The sequence below is a fragment of the Crocuta crocuta genome, unplaced genomic scaffold (assembly GCF_008692635.1).
Source record: "Crocuta crocuta isolate KB4526 unplaced genomic scaffold, BGI_CrCroc_1.0 scaffold52, whole genome shotgun sequence".
NCBI lineage: Eukaryota > Metazoa > Chordata > Mammalia > Carnivora > Hyaenidae > Crocuta > Crocuta crocuta.
In genome coordinates this window covers 234,068-254,920 of record NW_027528617.1, presented here as the reverse complement: position 1 = coordinate 254,920, position 20,853 = coordinate 234,068, and the positions used below count along the sequence as shown (strand labels likewise).

General features: G+C 36.3%; 1 protein-coding gene across 8 annotated transcripts in view; it reads left to right on the top strand.

Annotated features, from left to right (window-relative positions):
• The window catches only part of LOC144224157 (uncharacterized), a 53,685-nt gene that overhangs the window by 29,321 nt on the left and 3,511 nt on the right, over positions 1-20,853 (top strand). For all 8 annotated transcript variants that reach the window (XR_013332966.1, XR_013332964.1, XR_013332962.1 and 5 more), the window contains one exon: positions 19,142-19,337. The gene's annotated coding sequence lies outside the window, so the exon portion shown is untranslated. The remainder of the gene's footprint in view (positions 1-19,141; positions 19,338-20,853) is intronic.

Sequence of the window (20,853 nt, the reverse complement as noted above, 5' to 3'; positions counted from 1 at the left end):
ATTGCAATAGAGAACTCATATATCCTGGGGGCAGTGCCTGGTACACTTCAAGGGCCCACGTGGGGAGGTCAAGGCAGGGTACAGGCAGAGAAAGCTATAGCATCTGGGAAACGTGCTTTCATTTAGTGTCTGTGGGTGGAGCGCTTTGGGGTTCCCTGTGCTAAGGCTGAATTGGTTGATTCAAACCAAAAGAGCAGGGGTTTGGTAAGCTTCATGGGTGTCCTATCTAGGGGACACACAAGGGGACAGCTCCGGGAAGAAGGGAGGACTTTTGATCATAAGAGCAATTGGGGAAGTCATATCAGGAATTTATATTTGTGTGTGACTCTGAGGCCTGTTACCTAGGACGTGTGCTGCATGAGGTAACGGTTATTGTCAGTTTAAGATCACTGCAGGCCCTTGGCCAAATAAAATGGATGCCAAGACAGCAATACCATGGAGTAGCTTAGCTAAGCTTTTGATAGGCTCCTTAATTGCCTATAGGGGAAAGACCTCAGGCTAACTCTCAAGACTTCACATATTCTGGACCCTGCTACATCAGTTCAGATTTGCCTTTCACCGCTGTGATCCTGAATTGTGGTGCTAGTCTCATTCTCTCTCCCGCATAGATCAAGTTTGTAAAAATAGTACAATCTTCCCCCAACTTGGTTGTATCCCTGTAACTATGAGTTATTCATTTTTTTTTAAAAAAATGTTTCTTTATTTTTGAGAAAGAGAGAGAGAACAAGCGGAGGAGAGTCAGAGAGAAAGGGGAAAGGATCCAAAGAGGTCTCTGTGCTGACAGCCTGATGTGGGCTCAAACTCACAAACCATGAGATCATGACCTCAGCCAAAGTCAGACGTTTTAACCGACTGAGCCACCCAGGAGCCCCACTCATTCTTTCGGATAAACTTCAAACCCTAATTCTGTTAGGACTCGGTCAACTCTTCAGTTCCTGTTTAAGGCAAACTTTCTTCCATTATTAAAATATCAGTTGACAGCTAGCAATTTATTTTTACTTACCAACATACTTTTAAAGATGTAATTTCAGAGGCAAAGAGTGGAAAGTTGGGAATGTTTCTAAATGATGCTAGTTAACTGATGTGGCTGAGCAAATTGAACTTTGTGGAGCTCTGGGAGGAGATCCTACTAGTGTCAAGTTTCAGTGCATCCATAATTTGGATGCCTCCTTCCTCCTAGCTGAATTATCAGCCAACTGAAAGATAAATAAGGAGTTATTACAGATAAAGACTTGACTGGGGGACATAGTTTAGGTGTTCAGTGATAGTAATGAACTCAAAGAATTAGAGGTACTCACCATTCTGTCCCAGCACCCTGGGTACTTTCACTTCCACTTTGCCTACCTCACAGGGAACTTCTATTGCTAAGTTTGCTTCATTGCTGAAAACAGATCAGAACATATGCTTTCTGAATAAGTAGATGCCTGGAAGAGGAAAGAAGGGGAGAATTGACCCCATGTGTGCCCAGCTCCTGCTCCTAAATATGAAAGGAGAAGTGAGTAAGGGGCAGAGAAAAGACTACTTTTGCTCTGTTGGAAGATACTTCCGAAGTGAGGGACATACTAGGAGCTGGAAATAAATGCACTCCTAAATAACATTTGGGAAGGAAGACAAGGCAGGATTCTCGCAAGAGAAGTTTCCTAGACACTTAGAGCACTTGCATCAGTGGTTTTGAAAACTTCAGGAAAGAGTCTTCCTCCTCTACCATCTCTGAAATAACCCAAAGACTACCCTAATTCTTGAATTTACTTTGTAGATAACTATACCCTTGATTTAATATTCATAATTTCCTGTTCTTGACAGTGTCTTATTTGAAAAGGACTGGCAGTTAACAAAACAAGGCATAACTAAACGTGTGGCCATATATGTGAGATATCATGTGAAATCAAAACTTCCATACTGGATTTTTCCTTATCACCTAAACATAAAGACCTTCCTTTCCCCAAAACCAACATTAAATATGAAAATAAAAATATCCATGTGAGAAAATCTAGGTATGGCAGTCAGAACCAGAATTTCAGGTAGATTCTGAGGCATAGTTACATGAAGCATAAATTTGGTGAATATGAATAAGTCAGATTCCAGTTGACCACTGACACTCTTCTCAGCTTTGTAAATCAAGGTCACCTGCTTTAAATCTACATTTCATGTTGATCCATTCTACTCTTATTTTATGACTGCAGATTTGATTTAAAAGTTTTAACTATGATACTTTATGTACAGTCATTGACTAATCCTAACTGGGTCCAGAGTATATTCTAACACTTCATATTTTTTAAAAAGGGGGAAAAACCATAGCACTTTACTTAGCCCCAAATAAGCATTTTTTAGTTTACCAGACATTTTGTCCAATTTTTATTGCTTTCTTCTTGATAAACTTTATGTTTACACTCTTCTAAAAAAATCAGAGCTTATATTCTCTTTATTATTATGTTGTGGTTAAATCCTTTAGGAAAAGCATACATTTATTTGAGTTTTTATTGATCCTTAGACCTAGACCTTTAATTCCTTAGATAGGAATCAGTTACACCACTCAGGGATAATCTTCGTTATAATGTTGATGTCTATCCTTCCAATTATAATACATCTGCAATTTATCTTAAAGTGTTAATTGCAAAGATATATTGATTAAAACTATAGATTTTACAATACTTTATCAAGAGTTGTGGGGTTTTTTTCTCCCTAAAAGGAGATGGCTGAGGAGGAACTTGCCAATATTTTCCTTAAACCTTTTATAGGCTGAAACAGCTGGGGCTATTTTCTACATCCTGTAAGTTTGAGACCTTAATAATTAGCCTAGGTATGGAGTAGGTCGATGCAAAATTATTTATTTGGGAAAATGTCATCTTTGCTCCTTGGTTCTATTTTGGGAGTAGACTTCTACTCAGACAGCTGCTTCTCAGCTTTCATAAGAATATGTCACCATTTCTCTCAGTTCATCTGACAAAGTAGCAAAAGAGAAAAATCTGTGCTCAGACTCAGTACTATTTTTTTTCAGACTCACTACTACTTTGGTAAAAACTCAGTTGAAACTAGTATTTCTGAAATTACGTGAAGGATATGGTCCATTTCATTTGTCTAGAAGTTCTAAAATTTAATTCAGATTAAGTCAGATATCAATTAGCTGTACACTTGGATGGACATTATTATTTTTTCTTTCTGTAGAATAGAATTATTTTAATTGAGAGTTGACTTTTGAACTTAGCATGGTGACCTTAACAAGTACAATTCTAATGGGATACTGGAGCTAAAAGCCCCACTATAACGGGCTCAAGGGAGAAATTTTAGATGAGCCTATGTAACTCTGTTTTGTTTTTGTCTTTTATTCTCTGATAAAAGAAACTGTGCCAGTTTTGAGCACAGACCTTGTACATAAGAAGTGTTCTATAATATTGGTTGAACCAATAAAATATCTCTAGGCGAACAGTTATAAGGATTTAAATAAAGGGGACCCTAATAGTATAATTGCTAGGTCTAATGGCATAACCATTTAAAAGCCAATACTTTCTGCTAACTTCTCTAAAATAGCTAGCATAGACAACTCTTCAGACACATTTGACAGTAAATAGGAGAGATCTGGAAAGAGAAATGGGGTCAATTTATATATATATATTTCTTTTTTTAATTTATAGTTTATTTATTTTTGAGACAGAGAGAGACAGAACACGAGCGGGGAAGGGGTAGAGAGAGAGGGAGACACAGAATCTGAAACAGGCTTCAGGCTCGGAGCTAGCTGTCAGCACAGAGCCCGACGCGGAGCTCGAACCCACGAACACTGAGATCATGACCTGAACCGAAGTTGGACGTTTAACCGACTGAGCCAGCCAGGTGTCCCGATTTTTAACTTTGGGGGGAAAAATAGTGCGTTTCTCTGCTAATGTAAAGAAACCATTAGAGAAGAAAACACTGATGATGTGAAAGAGAGAATGTAGATTTAGTAGTGAAATGCTTTGTGAGGCTGAGACCTAGTCCATTGGTCCTAGCTAGGAGCTCACCCAAAACAGAAGAGAAGATAGAACATATGGGTGGGTATGGATGCTGATATCTTATTCCAATGTATGGAAACATCATAATTTATTTAACAAGTTCAGTGACTGGCATAGGTTTTTATTTCAGGAGCTAAGCAGTGAAAATCCTTTCATCCTTGTATATTATGAATGTTTTTGTATGGGATCTACAGGATAAATCTCTAAAAACTGGATTGCTAGGTCAGAGGAAAAGCATATTTAAACTTGTAAAATGCGTTGTCAAATTCCCATTCAAAAGGCTATTTTAATCCACACTGATACCAGCCATTTCTTCATTCTCTCACCAACAGTCAATTTACCAGTCCTAAGTTTGGTTGATCTGATAGGTAAAAAATGATATCTCTTTAATTTGATTTTGTATATTTGCGGATATTCTTTCTCTCTCTTTTCAATTTTTAGGTAATTAGAAGCATCTTTATTTGGACGTAACTCACACACTATAAAATTAATGTATTTAAAATATACAATTATATGAATTTCAAGATTCATCTATGTTGTAGCAGGTGTCAGAACTTCATTCCTTTTCAGTAATATTCTGCTATGCAGTTATACCACATTTATTTGGGGAGGGTATTTTTAAAAGTTTTTATTTTAATTCCAGTTATTTAACATACAGTGTTATGTTAGTTTCAGGTGTAGAATACAGTGATTCATCACTTGCAAACAACACTCAGTGCTCATCACAACAAGTGCCCACCTTAATCCCCATCACTCATTTAACCCATGGATATACTATATTTTTTATCTATTCATCATTTGAGTTGTTTCCATATTTTGACTATTATGAATAATGCTACTATCAACATTTGTGTACTAGTTTTGTGTGAGTATATGTTTTCATTTCTCTTGGATATATACCTAGGAGTAAAATTGCTGGGTCATATAATAACTCTATGTCTAATATTTTGAAGAACTGCCAAACTGCTTTCCAAAGCAGCTGCAACATTTTACGTTCCCACTAGTGATGTATGAAGGTTCCAATTTCTCCATATACTTGCCAACAGTTGTTATTGTCTGTCTTTTTTATTAGTGCCATCCTAGTGGGTGTGAAGTGGCGTCTCATCATGGTTTTAATTTGTATTTCACTAATGGCATATGATGTTGAGTATCTTCTCATGTGCTTATTGGATATCTGTATATCTTTAGAGAAATGTCTATTCAAATCTTTTGCCCATTTTTAATTGGGTGATTTATCTTTTTATTATTAAGTTGTAAGAGGTTCTTTATATATTTTGTATACCACCCCCAATCAGATATATAATTTGCAAATATTTTCTTTCACATGTAGGTTATCTTTTTACTTTCTTGACAGTATCATCTGTGGCAGAAAAATTTTGAATTTTGATACAGTCTAATTTATTTTTTCTTTTGTTGCTTGTGCTTTGGTGTCATATCTAAGAAATCATTGCCAATCCAAAATCACAAAGATTTACTGCCATGTGTTCTAGCAGTTTTGTAGTTTTAACACTTAGGTCTGTGATGCTTTTTGAGTTAATTTTTGTATCTGATGGAAGAAAGGGGTCCCACTTCCATTTTTTTAATGTATATTCTGTTATCCCAACACCATTTTTTGAGAAGACTGTTTTCCCTCATTGAGGTGTCTTGGCACCTTTCTCAAAAATCAAATGGCCATAAATGTAAGGATTTATCTCTGGACCATCAATTCTATTCTGTTGACCTATATTTCCAACCTTATGGCTGTACCACATTGTACTGACACTGTAGCTATAATAAGTTTTAAAATTGAGAAATATGGAGCACGTGGATGGTTGAGTAAGAAGAGCGTCTGAACTTTTGAGTTCAACCTACATGGTGGGTGTAAAGATTGCTTAAAAATAAAATCTTTAAAAAATAAAATTGAAAATTGTGAGTTCTTCAAGTTTCTTCTTATTTTTGAGGATTCTTTTGGCTGTTTTGTATCCTTTGTATTTCCATATGAATTTTATGATCATGTCAATTTCTGCAAAAAAGTAAGCTGGGATTTCATAGAGATCATGTTGAATCTGTAGATCAGTTTAGGAGTATTGCCATTTTAACAATATTAAGTCTTCCAGTTTATGAGCCCAAGATGTCTTTCCACTCATTTAGATCTTTAATTTTTTTCAACAGTGTTTTATAGTTTTAGGTGTAAAAGTCTTAGACTTCTGTTACCAAATTTATTCCCAAGTGTTTTATCCTTTTAGATGGTCTTAGAATGAAATTGATTTTAATTTCATTTTCAGATTTCAGATTTTTATTGCTAGCATATAAAAATACAATTAATATTTATATATTGACTTTGGATCATGCGATTTTGCTCAACTCATTATGGTAGTAATTGTGTGTGCATGTATATTCCTTACAATTTCTCTATACAAGACCATATCATCTGATAATGGAGATCATTTTGCTTTTTTCCTTTCCAATCTGATTGCTTTTTTTTTCTTTTTCCTTCATAATTTCCCTTGCTAGAACCTCCACTACAATGTTAGGTGAAGTGACAAAAGAGAACATTTTGGTACTATTACTGACCATTGGGGCAAAGCATTTAGTCTTTTACCTGTAACTGTGATGTTAGCTGTGCTGTTTTGCAGAAGCCTTATATCAGGTTGGGGAAGTTCCCTTGTTGAATATTTTATCATGAAGGGGTGTTGGATTGTGTCAAATGTTTCTTTGGTGTCTATGGGGATGATTATGTGTATTTTGTTAACATGGCATGTTACACTGATTGATTTTCATAAGTCAGAACAATCTTACTTTCCTGGATAAAGTTCACTTGGTACTGGTCATGGCTTTTCAGTTTTTGTGTGGGAGCTTGATTTGGTTTGCTAGTAGTTTGTTCAGAATCTTTGTGTCTAGATTCAAAAGGGATATTGATTGGTCTGAAGTTTTGGGGGGTTTTCTTGTTAGGTCTTTGCCTGGTTTTAGTGTCAGAGTAATAATGATGTCATAGAATGAATTGAGAAGCATTCCCTCCTCTTCTATTTTATTGCAAGAGTTTGTGAAGGATTGGTGCTAATCTTTCTTTAAAATGTTTTGTAGAATTCACTGGGAAGTCCATCTTATACTGGGATTTTTTTGTGTGGAAGTGTTTTATTGCTAAATCAATCTCTTTACTTATTATACGTCTATTCAGATTTTCTATTTCTTCTTGAGTCAGTTTCATAGTTTGTGTTTTTCTGGGAATTTATTCATTTCGTCTAAGTTATCTAACTTGTTTGGCACACAGTTGTGTATAGTGTTCTCTTTAATCCTTTTTATCTCTGTAAAGTTGGTAGTGTGGCCCCTCCTTCATTCCTGATTTTGGTAATTTAAGTGTTCTCACTTTTTTTCTTGGTCAGTATAGCTAAAGGTTTGTTAATTTTGTTGTTCTTTCCAAAGAATAAACTTTTTGTTTCATTGATTTCTTCTCTTATTTTCTATTCTTTTTTTTTTTTTTTGGTCAAAAGTTCATAAATAGCTGAAGTAAAGCCAGTGAATCACCAAGGTATTAATTACAATGTATTGTGCATCCACCAAAAGACAGTTTGCAAACTGAGAGCACTGAAACCAAAGCATAGAATGAGGTTCAGGGGTATATTGTTACAAAGCAGCTTATATAGTTAGAAAACAGTAGCTGTTTATTCTTCACAGTGATTGGTTATAATATTATAATTTTTTAAAATGATGACTTGGTCAGTAGTTACCTCATATGAACCTTGGGAAACAGTTTACAATTTGCTTATGATTTTCAGAGGCATAGGCAAGAAATGACCCAGGCCAAGTTAGTCTTTTAAAATGAGCTAAATTAAGCTTTATTTGTACAACTTAACCGGTTTTGTCTGCTCAGGGAATTTTCAAGGCTACTCTGTTTGTTTTCCATTTTAACAATTCCCTGCTTTTGGTCATTCTATCCACAGGCTGAGAGTATGGCCAAGAAGTATAGTGTTATTCCCATTCACCACTGTTGATGTGGTCAGGACGAAGAATCACATATCTACTGTTTCTATTAGTTGAGTCATCAGGCTGGAGAGCCATGTAGTGATCATTTATGTGGCTGTTATTGATTTCATCCAGTTGTCTGATCCTAATGGATACCATTTGGCATGTAAAGGGCTGCTGACAGACTTTTAAAAACCTCAAGAGTATACACCACATTACAGAAGATAATATGATAAGTGCACAGAGAACAATAGCCAAGGATTGAAAAATTTCCTGAAGCACAGATTTCCAGGAGCCAAGATTTAACCAATTAAATAACTCAAATGGGTTATAATTTTTTAAAGTTGGCATTTCTAGGGAAACAAAAGAAAAACAAAGTTAACAGTTTGAGCAAATTACAAATTCAGTTTCTGAATTTAGAGAGCAATCAGTTGAGAAAACTTCTAGGTGTCAGGTTCTCTAAGCATCTTCAGATGGAGTGAAGTCAAGCAGAGGCAATCTGATAGATTTTCCTGGTTTCCAGTTTGAATTGCCCTGATGATCTTTCTTTTTCTTTCTTTCATTTTTTTAAAGTTTTGTTTGTTTGTTTGTTTTTTAGAGAGAAAGTCAGTGGGGAGAGGGAGAGAGAGGGAAAGAGAGAGAATCCCAAGCAGACTCATGCCGTCAGCACAAAGCAGGGTTCAAACTCACGAACCTAACTGTGAGATCATGACCTGAGCCAAAGTCAAGAGTCAGACGCTTAACCGACTGAAGCCACCCGGGCACCCATTTCCTGGTGATCTTTCTGAGTGCTCCTAGCAACAGGCATGAAGTTTGTCCACACATGAGATATTGTGATGATTTCTCTGAAGGTTATATCCAGTGTCCAGCGTTACACATGAGATATTGTGATGGATGATTTCTCTGAAGGTTATATCCAGTGTCCAGCGTTAATTGCATGGCTTTGAGAAAAGGGCAGTTTTAGTTTCCTGGAGATTCCAAATGGAAAGAGCAGGAGAAAATTGGAAATATTAGTTTGGAGAGTCCTAGGCTAATATTGGAGAAAACTAGAATTCAGGATCCAGTCCAGTTTTCCAGGTAGAAAACAAAACTTCAATTAACAGCACTAGAATCTGATATCAACAAAGGTGTATGACTGAAACCTAATTTTTCTATAATCATTCCCATTTCCCTCAAAGGCAACAGTAGTAAGACTAATTTGTTTACAAATTGACTCTGGTTTCAATAAACTTGGCCTTATTATTTACATGAGTACAGCAAATAAAGTGATCAACTATATAAGCTCTTTGAAATCTGCATTGCTGGAATTTTTCATAAGGAATTTCAGATTGGACTTTTTTTGTATTTTGTTTTTTTAATGTTTTATTTATTTTTGAGAGAGAGAGACAGCATGAGCAGGGTAGGGTCAGAGAAAGAGGGAGACACAGAATCTGACGACAGGCTCCAGGCTCTGAGCTGTCAGCACAGAGCCCGAAGTGGGGCTCAAACTCACAAACCGTGAGATCATGACCTGAGCCGAAGCTGGACAGTCAACTGACTGAGCCACCCAGGCGCCCCCAGATTGGACTTTTTAAAGCCTCCTGAGGCTAGGAAGCCAAACCAAGTATTTGTCCAATTGTGTCCTGTTGCAAAGAGAACAAATTCTTACTGAACTTATGCAAATACACATATTGTCATGAAAAATAACAGTATTTATTTAAAATTTTTTATTTAAATTCTAATTAGTTAATATACAGTGCAGTATTGGTTTCAGGAGTAGAATTCAGTGATTTATCACTTACATACAACACCCAGTACTCATCACAAGTGCCTTCCTTAGTACCCATCACCAATCTGGCCTATCCCCCACCCACCTCCCTCCATCAAGCCTCAGTTTGTTCTCTGTTGTTAAGAGTCTCTCTCTCTCTCTCTCTCTTTCAAAATAAGAATTTTTAATAAGAGTTCCTTAATACTAGAAGAATAGGGTAGGGAGTAAAGGATAAGTATTTCAACCTTCATTGCAAAGATCCACTTTCCCAATTTTTTATGAGTTATATGTATCTTAAAAGAGAGGAGAAAAGAGATATCCAGATTTCCTTTAAATCTGGAAAACAGATCATTAGGGAATTAGCAATGTTTTAAATAACATCATAAAAATTATAATTACCTTTTTCAGTTCATTCACTGTTATGAATTCTTGTTTTGCTCAATTTTGGGTTAGCAGCTTTATGAGGCAATGAGTGCCTGTCACGGTCTTTTCCATGAATCTCTTTGAAGATAAAGCATTTTTCCTGGAACACTTTTGCAAAAACATTAGAGTAAAATAATAACTTTATATAAATGACAAAAGACTTAAATAGCCATGGTTAAAGATATGGTGAGAGTTCACATACACAGACACACAAAAGAATGATGCGGTTGATAAGTAAATTTGTTTATTTTTGTGATATACAGTAGTTTAAGATGATTAGAATTATGACTGATAACATTTACCAAGACATATCAAATTTTTAAGAATTTCATATAATTTCTAGAACACTTATATTAATGATTATATATTTATGTAAATATAACCTATGAAGGTTAAACATTACTTTTTATTTGACAGTGTTTCCCATGCAATTTAACACATCAAATACACCTAAATAAATTGACATTTCTGTTTCTACTTCATTCAGAATTTGATTTGGGGAAGTTAAAAATGTCAAAAGATTAAAAACACTTAGTCAAATAGGATATAAATAGGTCACCATGAAACAGTGCTGTGTAATCCATTCAACAAAAGTGACAATAAAAGATTTCAAAGGCAAGTGTAGAAACCTACATAGTTGTAAAGAAAGGATAGTTCTTTTTCAAAATTTTAAATGTTTATTTTGAAGCAGGCTCCAGGCTCTGAGCTGTCAGTACAGAGCTGGACTTGGGGCTTGAACTCACAAATATGAGATCGTTCAAATTTTTAAATGTTTATTTTGAAGCAGGCTCCAGGCTCTGAGCTGTCAGTACAGAGCTGGACTTGGGGCTTGAACTCACAAATATGAGATCGTTCAAATTTTTAAATGTTTATTTTGAAGCAGGCTCCAGGCTCTGAGCTGTCAGTACAGAGCTGGACTTGGGGCTTGAACTCACAAATGTGAGATCATGACCTGAGCCAAAGTTGGACACTTAACCAACTGAGCCACTCAGGAGCCCCAATAGCATACTTCTTTTAATAGAGAAGACTCAGTTATTTTTTCAAGCGATCACAGACTTGATAAAACAACATGAAGCACAGGAAATATTTTCATAAGACAGAGAATTTTTGTTTCCTAGGCAGATTATATTAAGGGTAAAGAATTTTGGGGCGCCTGGGTGGCTCAGTCGGCTGAGTGGCCGACTTCGGCTCAGGTCATGATCTCACAGTTCGTGGGTTCGAGCCCCATGTCAGGCTGAGCTGACAGCTCAGAGCCTGGAGCCTGCTTCAGATTCTGTGTCTCCCTCTCTCTCTACCCCCCACCCCCACTCATGCTGTGTTTCTCTCCGTCTCAATAATAAATAAACATTTAAGAAAAAAAAAAAGAATTTCTTACTAACAGCAGACCATGTGATTTTAACAGAGAACACCAAATTCTGATTTTGCATTAGTATACTTTTAATAATAAAACTCTCCTTTTTTAAAAACTTAAATAAATTTATTACAATTTTATTTAGCTTGACTGCACATCAAGTTCCTTTTGCACAAACCATCTGCAATCTACTATACCCATTTAGGGTTTGTCCTTTTTCTTTCTTCTTCTGGAATAACCATTTTACCTTTACCAAAACACAAACACAAAGACAAAACCTATGTCTTTCATACCTTTACTTATCCAAAAAACACTTTTTATTTTCCTGACCCATGTTTTTTTATGCAGTTATTTTCTTTCACCCTTATTATTTCTAGTAGCTTTAATTGCATTTTATTAATTGGAATTTTTAACCCTTAGGATCCCTAATTCCTAATGAAAACTAAGAAATAAGAAACTGCAAACTGACACATTTATAACCATTTTATAATTTCTAAAAGCATATTCTTCCTCATAGTACATTTTTCAGTGTGGTACAAAACATGTTTATTAATAGGCCTAAATATCTTTTATTTCTCTGAAAAAATTAAAAAGCCAGAAGTAGAGACACTTATGTTTGGCATTTAATGTTTATCTCATTTGGAAATGAATTAGTTATGCAATGAATATCCATTATTTAGTTTAACTTGGTATAAATTTTTATTTTATTTACATTCATTTAAATTACTTGCAGGGCACCTGGGTGGCTCAGTCAGTTGAGCATCCGACTTGGGCATGAGTCGTGATCTCACAGTTGGCGGGTTCATGCCCCACGTAGTGCTCTCTGCTCAGAGCCTGGAGCCTGCTTCGGATTCTGTGTCTCCTTCTCTGCCTCTCTCTCACTCATGCTCTGTCTCTCTCTCTCAAAAATAAATACACATTAAAAAATTTAAATTACTTGCTTTTAATAATTATACTTGGATTAGACATTAAACAGCTAATCATTATCTTAAATTATTTTTCTTGTTGACAAATTTTGAAAGTATAGAGCTAGGATGAGCTTATTTGATTAGTAAACCTAAGTAGAAAAAGTTGTATGTGTGCATTACATTTTAATATTGATAACTTCAAATACATTCCTGTTTTTATTAAACCAACAAACTTATACTAGCTTTTATTTATCAAAGATTATCCCAGATCATGTAAACTCGAAAAACATTTGGGTTAGTTTTTGTGTTTCTGAGAATACACTTGATTTATATAAATGCTTACTTTTCTTTGAGCCAATTAAATAGAGCTCTTTACAAATTAATTTTGGCGATACTATTCAGAAGTAGAAAAATATCACATATCTGTAACATACATACATAGACACACATAAACAAAAAGAAAAACACAGATCCTATAGCTTTTGTTTTAAAATTTTTAGCCATGTCTCAGGTACAAAAAAGAATAGTTGGATCCAAATTGTGTTTCTGGCGGATGGACAAAATTAAGGTTATACTCAGATGGCCAAAGAGTTTTTACTAAAATATTTGCATGTTGTAAGGATCCTTTTAGAGAAGTTTTTTGAAATCATTTTGGTCTTTTTTAGAAGCTTCTGCATACCAAAGTGTGCATTCCTTTGTCTGAGAGGTTTGGAATCCTCTCTTTTAAGGATGTCCCTTAAGGTGGACTTACCTAAGTTAAAGATTCCCCAAAGCGGCCACTACAATTCCAAAAGTTCACCCATTTTCTAAAAAGACCCATGATCCTAGTCCATAGACTAGGTGGAACCCCATTTTGCCTTTGGATTCCCTAAGAATCCAAAGTGGCTCTGTTTTTAACCACTTTTTAACCATGAGTGGCTCTGTTTACCAACAACTGTTCTAAAACACACAGAATCAAACTTTTTCCCCTGTTTTGAACAAAATAAGGGGACTTACCAAGAAGCTTCAACAAACAAAATATAGGCATGCATAATAAAATTGGAGAGCTCAAAACTCAGAGAGAATAGAGCTCAGATCCAAGAGAGATCCTCAGATTCCAGAGTCAGCAAGAAAGCACTGAGAGTTCAATGGGGTCTGTGGGTACCGGCACTGTTTGCTCACTGGGCTTGGAGTCATTTGGGGTCTTCTTTGCATCTCACTTTTGATGCCATGAAATGTTCGAAATTCATAAGTAGCAGAAATAAAACCAAGGAATTACCAAAATAGCGATTAGTAAAAGTTTATTGTGCACACATCTGAAAGATAGTTTGTAAACCAGGAACACTCAAATCAAAACATGGCATGAGACTTGGGTGTAGTGTTATAAAGCAGCTTACACTGTTATAAAGCAGTAACTATTTATTCTGCAGTGACTCATTATAATATTAGAATTTTCTTAAATGATAGGCAACTGGTCAATGGTTACATCATATCAACTTAGGGAAGCAATTTAAATTTTACTTTTCATGATTTTCAGAGGCATAGACAAGAAGTGACCCAGGTCAAGTTAGTCTGGCAAAATTAGCTTTGTCTGACTAAACTGGTTTTATCTGTTCAGGGAATTTTCAAGACTTGTCTTTTTAAAAAAACTGTTTTAACAGTTTTGTTTAATAGTGTTGTAATTTTTACTATTTCCTTCCTCTAGTGGCTTTAGTTTACTCTTCTTTTTCTAGTTTGTCAAAGTGGAAGCTTGGGTCATTGATTTGAGAGCTTCTTGTTTTTAATATGCATGTTCATAGCTATGAATTTCTCTCTTGAGAACTTCCTATACTGCATCCCATAAATTTTAGTGTGTTGTGTTCTTGCTTTCATTCACCTCAAGGTATCTTTTCATTTCTTTTGTGATTTCTCTTTTGATCTATGTTTCTTAGGAGATGTGCTGTTTAATTTTTGCATACTTCTGAATTCCCCAAATTTCCTTTTGTCTTTGATTTCCAAGATAATTTCATTGTGGTTGGAGAACTCACTTTGTATGGTTTCAGTTCTTCTAAATTTATTGAAGCTTGTTTTATGTCCTCACATATGGTCAGTCCTCAAGAATGTTGCCTGTGCACTTGTGATGAAGGTATATTAAACAGTAGTTGGGTGCAATGTTTTATACATGTCTCTTAGGGACATTCTCCTTTAATAATTACCATTTTTATTGTAGGACAGGAAGCTTTGGACTGAGAAAAATAAAGACAGCAGCTCTTTGATTGAGAGGAACACTGACAAAAGTGACTTGTATAGAAAATAAGAAAAGCATTATGAGTTATTCTCTAAAAAATATGTTGCCGTCATTTCCATTTCTGGGCTTTATCCCTTCTTAGGTTATAGGATCACACTCTTTTAATTGGACAAGTATGTATCATTACAAGAAAAGGCAAAGATTTGAAGATACAGAACCAGGCTTTGTAGTTGACAACTCTTCTCCGTCTTATAGAAAAGTAACACAGCATAAAATTTAAAAAAATTAAATTGATATATGTCATAAAAATTAAAATTCTCCCTAGGCATTTTAAAACAATATGAGGGGTGCCTGGATTGCTCAGTAGGTTAAATGTCTGACTCCAGCTTAGGCCATGATCTCACAGTTCATGAGTTCAAACCTCGAGTCTGGCTCTGTGCTGACAGCTCAGAGCCTAGGACCTGTTCAGATTCTGTCTCCATGTCTCTCTGATGCTCCTGGCTTGCACTCTGTTTCTCTCTTTCTCTCTCCTCTTCTCTCTCAAAAAAATAAGCATTAAAAAAATCTTTAAAAAATAAAACACATAGTATGACACATGCTTGAATTAACAAACAAATATCTTACAAGCTGTATGCTTTCTCCTGCTTCATGAAACAGTTTTTTTTCTTCTTCTTCATGTGGTTTAGCTTTTTTTCTTCAGTTTCTCCTCTCAGTTTATTTGCAGGGAGGGAAATTGGTTCTTTTACTTGTTTTTCCCATGGCCTTGGAAGTTCAGTGATTGATTGCTTTTGTTTTCATGATAATGAATATAATATTGGTTTCAGTTACTTGGGTTGTTATTTAATTTTCCTAGCTCTCAGTTTTCAAGTGGAGAAAAAAAATTGTTATGGGAATGTCAGAAAACAGATTAGAAAATTTATTCCATTCATATGCTGATATGTGATGATAATTATGACAATTTTCTTACCTTTCCTTCCTTTTCAATTAAAGTGCTTCCTTCCTCTCTCTATCCCTTCCTTCTTCCCTTAATTTTCCCCCCTCCCTTCCTTTCTACTTTCCTTGCTTTCTTCCATCCAGTAACAATTGTTGACCCTTTCTATTAGCCTTAACAATGTATTTTTCCTTAATATTCTCTTGTAGCTATATAACTTTCCTTGAGAGAATGTGAGGGAACTTTTTCATTGAAAGTGAGAGAAACTCAATTCAAACTAGTTCAAATGTAGAGAAAGTTTATACATTCATTTTTTTTCTTCAGAGAATTAGAGGATGCCTAAATACACACAGATTCAGAGGCTCAAATAATGTAGGCAGGATTCTGTCTCTCTCCTCTCGTTGCTTCTACTATTTCTGCTTGGCTTCTCCCCATGTGGTAGCAACATGGCCAAGAATGGCCAGGAATCTTCTATCTTGGCAACCTCAGCAGAAAGAGGACTTCTCTAATACTCATGTATCATAACCCCAGAATAAGTTAATTTGCTCTGCTTTGGTCGCATGGTCACTCCTGAGCTTACCAGTGATCATAAGGATGGGGCACCGAGGCGGGAGGGTGGGAGGTGGGGAAATGAGGCACTGCGATTTTAGTTCTGTGGAGATCATATGGAATCCTGGTGATGAAAAATGCAAAAACCAGCTGATTCTTTGAATGAAAATGTAAGGATGTTTTGGGATTAATGATACAAATTCTTGAATTGGGAAATAGAAACAATTTTAAGGCGACAAAAGCACTTGGTGGAATCAATGTTGTCAGTATCCATCGCAGAGAATATGAGACTTTCTCATGAGCCAGTACTACTGTTTAGTGAGCTTAGTGAGGCTCCAAAAAGGAAAGACAACTTTTTTGGTAAAGCATTATTGAGATATAATTCATACATCATAAAACTCAAATAAAATTTTAAAATAATATTACAATACAGTGATTTTCATTATATTCACAGACCTGTGCAACCATCACTATAATCTAATTCTATTTATTTTAAAATGTTAAGTAGGTTCTATACCCTATGTGGGACTTGACCTCCTGACCCTGAGACTGAGAGTCCCATGCTCTATTGATGAGCTAGCCAGATGCTTCACCATTATCTCATTTTGAAACTTTCTCTCATCATCTCAAAAAACAAAAAAGCATTACCAATAACTTCCCATATCCTCCTCCTGCGCCCCTGGCAACCACTTATCTACTTTCTGTCAGATTTACCTATTTAGGACATTTAATAAAAATAGAGTTGTATAACATTTGGCCTTTTGTGACAAGCTTCTCTCATTTAGCATAAAGTTTTCAAGTTTCATCCATGTTAAGGTATATATCATATTACTTCATTCCTCTTTATGGTATGGCCATACCACCTTTTGTTTTTCCATTCACTATGAATGATTCTGTGAACATTCATGTATCAGTTTTTGTGTGGACTATATCTTCAATGCTCTTGGGTATTAGTAGTGGAATTGCTGGAACATTTTGTAGTTCTGTACTTAACATTTGAGAAACTGGGGAGGTCAAGATTGATGGTCTCTCAGTGATGCGTTCTAATATGCCTGTATATCCCGACACAGAAGGAAAACACACTGCTCCAGGTTTTTTTCCCCCTTTATTACAGATATGAGTCTGTTTCAAATGCTGCCTATCATGATTTCTTCCATATTCTACAACTCATCAAGGCTAGAGTGGACTCTGAGGGTCAATCCAGTCTATCAGTCTGTGTCCATCAAAAGACCCAGCTTGGAGCTTTTTTATACACTAAGGATAATGGCCAGGAAAAGAACACTGGTTAAAATGGAAATACAAACCAAAACAAAATATGTACTTCCACTTTGTATCACTCAGGACTCAGTTCAGAAAATGCTGTAGATATTCCAAGCAGAAAAACATGGAATACAAGGAATTAGGCACTCATACATCATTAAAAAGGCAGGAGGAATAGAAGTAAGAGGGTCAGTGCTAGGCTTCTGGTTTCAAAGTTGCATATCACCACCTGTCTGACCCAGAGACCAGAAACTGCTAGTATCACCCAGAAATGAGAAAACTACAAGTATCTCATCAGAGCTTCCCTGCACCACAGAGATGGTAAATGCACAGGGACGTGGAGTTCAGAAGCTGCCAACTCACGTCTACCCCAGAAACTGCTTTCCCTTGCACTCTCCTGGAAACAGCCTCTTCTCTCTTTTCCTTCCAAGTCTCATAGAAGTGTATTTCACTGGCAGAACTGAAGTCACGCGCAAGTCAGGAAAGCACAATTTTTGGCATCCCAGCTTGGCAGTAGAGGGGGATAAGGACAGAGAAGAAGGTTGAAATGAAGGCACAGTGACAATAGACAATGTTTATTTTTCTTCTGGCTGTCTTCTAAATCCATCCTGAATCTAGGACAACCAGTACCTAAAACAAGGCTTGCCATATAATAGGTATTTAATAAATATTATTTTTTAATGCTTTTATTTATTTTTGAGAGAGAGAGAGAGACAGAGTACGAGTTGGGGAGGGACGGAGAGGGAGGAAGACACAGAACCAGAAGCAGGATCCAGGCTCCAAGCTGAAAGCACAGAGCCTGGTGTGGGACTTGAACTCGTGAACCATGAGATCATGACCTGAATTGAAGTCAGATGCTTAACTGACTGAGCCACCCAGGCTCCCCTAAATATTAGTAATCTGAATGAATATATGAATGAATGAGTACTTTATTCAGCCTTCTCTTCATCATCACACCTTTCCCCAAACTTCTTTTTCCTCTCAATGGTCTTTGAATTTCTATGTTCTCCTTGCCTGTCCTTTAGGGTGGCTAAATAATGCCCATAGCATTTATTCACAAGTTTAATGTTAGGCAGTGATTCTCAACTGGGGAGATTTGGCCTCCTATGGGACATTTGGTCCTGCCTAGAGACATGGAGGACGTGGGGGATACACTATTGGCAACTAGAGGGTAAAGGACCAGGATGCTGCTGAGCATTTCACCATGTGCAGATCGCCCTCCACAACAAATATTAACAGGCCCCAAAAGACAATAGTGCTAGTGTTGAGAAACGCTGGGTTGGAGTATGGAAGAAAGAGGGTAAAGGGGGAAAATAATTGGATGCAAAAGGAGGGAAGAAGTAAATATAAGATCAGGGGTCAGCAGACATTTTTGGTAAGGGACCCAGAAGGTAACTGTTTAAGCTTTGTGGGCCGTAAGACCTGTGGTGACAACCACGCAGCACTGCTGTTCCAACAGGGAAGCAGCCATGCTCAATATGTAAATGAATGCCTGAACCTGTGTTTCAATAGAACTTTCAGGGCACTGACATGTAAATTTCATATAATTTTCATATACCACAAACAATTATTCTTAGTTTTATTTTTCCCTATCATTTAAAAATGTAAAAACTATTCTTAGCCATAAGTCTTATAAAGATCAGCAGGCAGAAGTTTGCTAAGGAAGAGAAGTTTGCTCTTCCTGATAGAGGAAGGATGAGGTGAGAGAACTGGAAAAAAACAACACATTAGTTTGGTGTTCATACTAGACAGACTAGACTAGCTTATGCTGAGGTACAGACAACCTCAAAATCTTAGTGGTTTACAATAACAAAGGGCATTTCTCACTCACAATGCAGGTGCACTGTGTGCTGGCTACATTTTCTACTCCATGTTGTTTTCATTCTGGAATTCAGACTGATAGAGGTGCCTTTATCTGGGACATCGCAGGATCTAGCAGCAGAAGAAAAATGGAGGAGATGGGAAACCATGGCCGGCTTTGGACATTTTTGACCAAAATCAACAAACATCATTCTTACTCAAATTTCAGCCAAAGTAGGTTACATCCCCATGCTAGACCATGCCTTAGATAACGGGATCCCCTCCAGGGAGGGGGCAGTGACTATTCGTGAACAATAACATAGTTTGACACACTGCCTCTCCTTAGTGCCTCCGGTTGCTTAGGTTTGGTTATTCTTGAACCCAAGTTTACTGTGTTATCCAAACTAGTGTCTTAAGTGGGGACTAGGAGATATCATAATAATGACAATAAAAGTACCTAATGTTTATTCAGTGATTATTATTTCCCATACATTCAACCTTTACGTGCATTTTTGCATTCAATCCTCACAATAACCTGTTAAGGTAGTCATTATTTTTATCCCCACTTTATAGATGAGGAAACTCAGCAATAAAGAGACTGAAGGTACTTGCATACCAAGTAGCTGAGATTCAAATCCAGATCACTCCAATTATAAAGCACATGTTTCTGTTCTAACGCTGGGGCTGAGAGCAGAGGTTCTGATAGTAAATTGCCAAGGTTCAAGTCCTGGCTGGTGCCAGACGCTACTTTATGAAAGTTCTGAGAACTTGCTCAGAACTTTCCTGAGCAAGTTCTACAACTTTTCTCGGTGCTTCTTCCATTTATAAAGTAGGATATTAACAGTATTAACCCTCATGGAGTTTTTGTAAATTTAAATCTAGAAATTAATGTATGTGGAGTGTTAGTGTTTAAAACAGTGCTTGGTTAAAAGAAAAAACTTTGCTATTGTTGTTGTTATTTAGTAATGCTTTGAATAACTTCACTGGTCATTCTATTCCCCTACTTTTGTTCCCTCCTTATTCTCAATTTCCTTTGAGAATTACGGTTCTAAATTTTTGTTGCCACCTTACTGTTATTTTTCGACTAACACTTTACGAACATGGAGGGTAAACTATAGGAATACCATTGCCATGAACCTAGCTGTATATCTCTGCTTCCAGACCTTCTCCACCTATCGCTTTTACGTATAGTATTTGAATTCCTCGTTTATATTTACGTGGGTACATAGCAATGATCTGGAATACAGAAGTAGACTGCCGAGGTCGAAGGTAATAGTACTGGCCCTTATCCTTGCTACATGACCTTGCTGATCATCTCTTCCAGTTAATTTTTTGAAGTTGATGGGTTATTGTGTTTTAATTTTGGAAACAACATATGAAGTTTCCTCCCTTGGGAAAATCATGACAAACCAAGCAAGCAGAGTAGTAAATTGTTCTTGGCATAGGTCTATCGGTCATCAGCCTTTCAAAAACCAGATGCTTTTTGAGAAGGGCCCAAAGGGCTAGTAGAGTTATTATTACAGAGTTGTACACATTTCTTTTTCACATGGGGTAAAGAAAGCTAAGCAATTAATTCTCCATTGTGGTGCTTAAAATGGAATGAAACATAATGACTTTTAGGCAAGTTGGAATTGCTTTATTTACCATCCCCCTCAAACTTACAGTTTTCTTTTAAAAAAGTATTTTATTACATGAAGTGTGAGGATAAACCATTCCAAATAAGGTTTGTCCACTTGAAACAATACAGAGA